Genomic DNA, 6,565 nt, shown 5'->3' with positions numbered 1-6,565 from the left:
GTAGGTGTCGCCACCGGCGCCAACCTTGTGTGAATGCTCTGAAAAGCTAATCATTTGCATATCACAGCATCTTCCTCCTGTCGGTTAAATTTCGCGTCTGTAGCACGTCATTTTCGTGGTGTAGCGGTTTTAATGGCCAGTAGCGTAATTTGATGGGTCCAGTGGCATCTTGTCCACTAAACCTCTCAAAACCACAGACACAAGCGCCCCTGTGTCCAACAAAAAATTATATTTCTTACAACTTAGTACACCCAATAATCACATTCCGCCTCTACATTCGTATTTACTGCATTTGATTTTACTGAGAGCGCCTTTCGGCGGTTCAGGGGTTTCCTTTCGCGTTTAATGTGTGTTTATCACCACATAAACAACCCTTACCCTAATTCCCATAACACTACTGCCGGTTATTTCACCCCTATTGTTACTCCAACAAAGCTCCTTGTAGTTCATACCACCCCTATTACTCCCTGGCTGGCGGCAGTGACTTTGCACGTGCCCCCTAAGCCCATAATTAAAGCATGTTATATTTACTGCAAACACATTTCGCCGATCTCTTATCCCTGACGAAACACTAGTCTAATTAAATTCCATTGGTAACCTAAGGGAAGGGTAGATTACTAGACCACAAACACGCCACATCATGTAAAGGTATGTGTGTCTGATTAACTGAAGGAATTGCTTGTGCATTTTGGTTATTCTGTTCATAGATGGCCCAGCTGTCATCTGGAGGACGTCCGTAATTGTAGTACTGAATTTCTTAGAGGAGAAACAGTAACTCCTATCGACGTAACGATTTGCTGAAGAGTATTCTAATTTAAAAATAGAGGTAAGGTGCCGTCACATATTCAGGAACGGAAAGTAGACTACGTGAAAACATTAGTGACGTTATGAGTACCATAACAGAGAGTTTTATGTTGTCTTGTATTGTCAGCCATATGTTATGATTGTGTGTCTTGTGTGTGTTTCAGAATAGTCATCCGGTAGATAAAATGACCAATGTTTTTTCAGATTCCAGAAGTGTAAGGAGAGGAAAGTATTCGTGGGAGGGAGAAAAACCCATCCTCAAAATAAGAATCTACAAAAAATAGTTCAAATGGCTCTGAGCACTATGGGACTTAACAGCTATGGTCATCAGTCCCCTAGAACTTAGAACTACTTAAACCTAACTAACCTAAGGACAGCACATAACACCCAGTCATCACGAGGCAAAGAAAATCCCTGATTCCGCCGGGAATCGAACCCGGGAACCCGGGCGTGGAAACCGAGAACGCTACCGCACGATCACGAGCTGCGGACAAGGATCTACACCTGCACTTCCTGCTAGAGCGTTAATTAGCTGTAGCTTGCACCAATTATTAGAGTGATGTCCATCATCTATAATGAGGAGAGGATTCCGAGAAGCATCTGAGGATGTCTCAGAAAATAAAAACGTTTGAATGTGATGAATATAACTGCTTGTCCACTAACTACTAACGAGATATTTATTTACTATTTGTCATTATATGATTAAAGTAAATTTCGTTATGTAATTAAAGTAATGATAATCCCGATCATATCAAAAGCGTATATTTCCATCGATTGTGTATAAACACATTGTTGTTTACACACTGAAGAGCCAAAGAAACTGGTATACCTGCCTAATATCGCGTAGGGCCCCCACGAGCACGCAAAAGCGCCACAACAGAACGTGGCACGGACTCGACTAATGTTTAAAGTTGTGTTGGAGGGAATTGACACCATGAATCCAGCGTGGCTGTCCATAAATCTGAGATCGACGGGGTGGAGATCTCTTCTGAACAGCACCTTGCAAGGCATCCCAGATATGCTCAATAATGTTCATGTCTGGGGAGCCTGGTAGCCATCAGAAGTGTTTAAACTCAGAATAGCTTTTCTGGAGCCACTCTGTAGCAATTTTGAACTTGCGGGGTGTCGCATTGTCCTGGTGGAATTGCTCAAGTCTGTCGGAATGCACAATGGACATGAATGGATGTAGGTGATCAGACAGGATGCTTACTACATGTCACCAGTCAGAGGTGTAACTAGACGTATCGGGTGTCCCATATCACTCGAACTACACACGTCCCACACCATTACAAAGCCTCCTGCAGTTTCATCTGTCCCCTACCTACATGCAGGGTCAATGGATCCATGAGGTTTTCTCCATGCCTGTACACGTCCATCCACTCGATGCAATTTGAAACGAGACTCCTCTAACCATGCAACATGTTTCCAGCCATCAACAGTTGAAAGTCGGTGTTGACGAGCCCAGGCGAGGCGTAAGACTTTGTGTCGTGCAGTCATCAAGAGTACACGAGTAGGCCTTCGGCAATGATGTTCCGTTGAATGGTTCGCACGCTGACACTTGCTGATGGCCCAACATTGAAATCTGCAGCAATTTGAGGAAGGGTTGCTCTTCTGTCACGTTGAACGATTCTCTTCAGTCGTCATTGGTCCCGTTCTTGCAAGATCTTTTTCCGTCCGCAGAGAGTCTGAGATTTGATGTTCTACTCACTTAAATCTCGATAACCTGCAATTGTAGCAGCAGTAATCGATGTAACAACTGCACCAGACACTTGTCTTATACGTATAGGCACTGCCGACCACAGCACCGTATTCTGCCTGTTTACATATCTCTGTAGTAGAATATGCATGCCTATACCAGTTCTTTGGCACTTCAGTGTATATATACATACACTATATGATAAAACTATCCGGACACCCACAAAAACATACGTTTTTCATATTAGGTTCCTTGTGCTGCCATCTACTGCTAGGTACTCTATATCAGCGACCTCAGTAGTAATTAGACATCGTGAGAGAGCAGAATGGGGCACTCTGCGGAACTCACGTACTTCGAACGTGTTCAGGTGATTGGATATCACTTGCGTCATACGTCTGTACGCAAGATTTCCACACTCCTAAATATCCGAGGTCCACTGTTCCCAATGTGATGGTGAAGTGGAAACGTGAAGGGACACGTACAGCACAAAATCGCACAGGTCGACCTCGTTTGTTGACTGACAGAGACCGCCGACAGTTCAAGAGGGTCGTAATGTGTAATACGCAGACATCTATCCAGACCATCACACAGGAATTCCAAACTGCATGAGGATCCGCTGCAAGTACTATGATAGTTAGACGGGAGGTGAGAAAACTTGCCAGGAATCTTCGTTCTGGACGCGCCGGAACGGTAAACACATAAACTGCGGCGACACTCAGACGTCTCGCAGATCGTTTCGCCCTGCATACAATAGGCGAAACTCGACCGACGTCAGTCGTTCCGCCAGGCGCTTAAGCCTATTGTACGAACCCCTCAGAATTCAGCGAAGTGCAGCCCCCAGCCGGAAATGCCGTGTGCCGAGTCCTCCGATGCTTGCCTCGCACAGGCCACCCAGGGAAGTAACTCAACATGTATAGGAGTCAAGTGAAAAGTATTTTTTGAGTTCTCAGTACAAATACTCTCATTACAATAACCCTATTCGGCCTCTTACTACCGTGTAATGACATAGAACATTAATAAAATTGATGAAAGTGAGAGGAGACATGCAAAAGAGGGCATGGAATCTATCATTACCCCCCCCCCCCCCAGTCCCAGTCACTTTAGATAATTTCTGGTAGTGGTTGACTCACTTGACAAAGGCAGTGTGTCAGTCACTCAAAAAGAATCGGTCGAAACAGTTTCCAAAAGTCACAAGAAATTGCAGATTAGACTGGAAATTTATGATAAAATGAAAGGTGGATTTTTTCTAATGACTTTGCCAACATCTTACGTTGACGATTAAGTCACACGGAACACAGATTTACGCTCAGGGAGCCCACAGTCATTCATGGACATACTCGCATAGTCATACAAATGTTGAACACATGTTAGAAGGCCATGCTCGAAGCTGCAATAAAATGTTAACCTATTGGATCCACAAGCTTCTCACTGAGGTAACATTTAAAAATTTGCTACTGGTGCCCAACTCAAACACATACATACTTCTGCATGAAGCCAAAAAGACAAACAATATATCTATGCTACATGGTTGAAACACTTAACCACACTCACGCCGTTTCCCTGAACAGAAAGGATGATAATTTTTCTCAGTGATTGATTGACTGATGGTCCATTCACCACTAACCAGAATTGAAACTGCAGATATCCCACTCACATACACAAACAAAAATACTCTCGTGTAACTGTAGCGCTTTATTATGTATAACCTTTTGTAACTATTGACACATACACAAAAAAATTTTCCACTTATTGACAACTGACAGGCATCAGCATAAAAGAGATAGAGGGATATAGTGTAAACAACAAAGACAGGAATTTTGTGAGTATACGTGTGATCGAAGATTATGTATCACACAGTGCATAACAAAAAGAAAAGATGATAAGGAATCAGGATATCTTTAACATGAACATGTACATATAAAAAAGAAGACTGAAATGTATAAAGCAAAACAATATACATGTAGCTGATATTGTATTTCCAGTTTTTAGTGTCTGAAATAAAGGTTGGGTGGCAAAAAAAAGGATGTTTTCACTAAAGGCACGAATTTCACTATATTCACGCAGTTGTCAGAGAAAAAAAAAGAAAAAAAAGGTCACACAACACAACGAATCACTGAACACACGAACATTACTGCGCTCGTCTGTGAGTGGGATGGTGGTTCCTGGCGTGGAGAAAGGGGCACCAGCTGGGAGGAGTGCGACTGGTGGTGTGGGCCACCAATCTAATGTTTCTCAGAACCAGGCGCGGCATCCCGAAGTAGCTCCAGTCATCCTCCACTCTCTGTAGTGGCGTTGTCCGTCGACAAGAAGCTCGTGGGCTGGTACGACAGACTATTGTTGATGTGCAGTACAGTGCGGTATGATGACAGTCACATGTACAGGCTCTTATTGTATGGAGGACCGCAAGATTCGGGACAGAGCCATAGGACAAGTAGTTGGCTGTCCGAAGACAGTAACTCTTGGTCTTATCTAGACCAAAAAATAGCAATACAGGATACTCTTAGAGTGACTCCAAGACTCGTGGAGTCATCTGATGCAGGTTGAAACAAGGATAGCAGATCGATCAACGTGGCCGACTGCTCGGCACAGCTCTCTGTAGGAGATGAGATAATCACTACAAACCGCAGTCCAGCAATATCCAGCACACAACTGCTTTGGGTGTGCAGTCCAGCCTATTATGGTGAGTTATACGAACTCGTGCAGGAACTGTAAATGGCGTCCGTCATAAGTGCTCAAGAGATCTCTCCGACGCTTCTTGCCGCCATTGTTAGAGCACGCCCTTGTCGTCCGGACCTCTTCTGCAGTGGAATGCCCATTTCTGCGTCACTGCTGAGCGGCGCCGTGCTGTCTGCTAGGCCAGCTGCCAACGCGGTCGCCTGTCCCGGTGGGAATCCGGGGTTGTGTTCGCCCTCAGCTGACCAAGAACTGTCCGCCACATGAGCTGCCGCCTTGCTTTCATTGCGCTGAGCATGTAGGCGGCACGCGCCTCTGAGCCGTCGGGGAGAGGAGGGATGTGTCGTGACTGACAGCCGCCTCCCTCAGGCGTTTTCCTGCGGCTCGGCCCCCATTTACTCTACATCACCCACCTTGTAGCGTCAATTCACGTCCATCAGTCAGTCGCTGTTCCCAGTACCTGCACATATAAAGTGTGCCTCCCATAAACTTTTTACAAAAACAGCATTCAGAATTCGTAAAGATAGTATTTTGGAGAATTCTGGAAACATCCCCCAGGCTGTGGCTAAGCCATGTCTCCGCAACATCCTTTCTTTCAGGAGTGCTAGTTCTGCAAGGTTCGCAGAAGAGCTTCTGTAAAGTTTGGAAGGTAGGAGACGAGGTACTGGCAGAAGTAAAGCTGTGAGTACCGGGCACGGGTCGTGCTTCGGTAGCTCAGTTGGTAGAGCACTTGCCCGCGAAAGGCAAAGGTCCCGAGTTCGAGTCTCGGTCGAGCACACAGTTTTAATCTGCCAGGAAGTTTCGTAGTATTTTGTACATTCAATAAAAAAAATAGTAGAAATGAATATTTACATGAATAGAACTGTTACACTAATACATTACAAAATTCTTATATTCTGCTGAGAGACTTTATAACTAATACTTATTGTAAAGAAGATTGACTTCACCTATGGGACGATTGTTAAAACCAGGATATGTGTAATTATTGATTCATTAAGATAAAGAAAAGCTGAAGTACGCTGCCCATAACCCTAAACTACCATATGTAATCCCAACTATAGCCTACCCGTCACTGTAGCATGCTCACAACTGCGGATGACAATTTAAATTTGCTAACTACGTTATCTACAGGCGCCATTGCACTATCCTCGCCGTCTCTAATGCCAGAGGCCTCGATGGATCCCTGAAATTGCTCAAAAACATGGCGGCCGCACACAAATACACAATGAACACATATTAGACGAGATAAAATTAGCTGCAATGACCTTAGTAATGGAAATTAATAAAAATACTATACGTAACTTATCGGCTACACACGTTTACCATACATACTCCCCCGTCCTGCCCCGCTGAGACAACTCGATGGATGTTGTTGTCTCTGACGTGGCCGAT

At 44.5% G+C, this 6,565-nt stretch overlaps 1 non-coding gene across 1 annotated transcript; it reads left to right on the top strand.

The window, feature by feature from the left end:
- The first annotated feature begins 5,875 nt into the window (after window positions 1–5,875).
- Trnas-cga lies at window positions 5,876–5,950 on the top strand. Its single transcript has one exon. It is a non-coding gene; the product is annotated as a tRNA-Ser (tRNA).
- The last annotated feature ends 615 nt before the right edge of the window (window positions 5,951–6,565 follow it).

This window comes from Schistocerca piceifrons, chromosome X (genome assembly GCF_021461385.2).
Source record: "Schistocerca piceifrons isolate TAMUIC-IGC-003096 chromosome X, iqSchPice1.1, whole genome shotgun sequence".
Classification (NCBI taxonomy): domain Eukaryota; kingdom Metazoa; phylum Arthropoda; class Insecta; order Orthoptera; family Acrididae; genus Schistocerca; species Schistocerca piceifrons.
The sequence above is the reverse complement of the archived record's forward strand: the minus strand, read 5'-3'. Positions and strand labels throughout refer to the sequence as shown.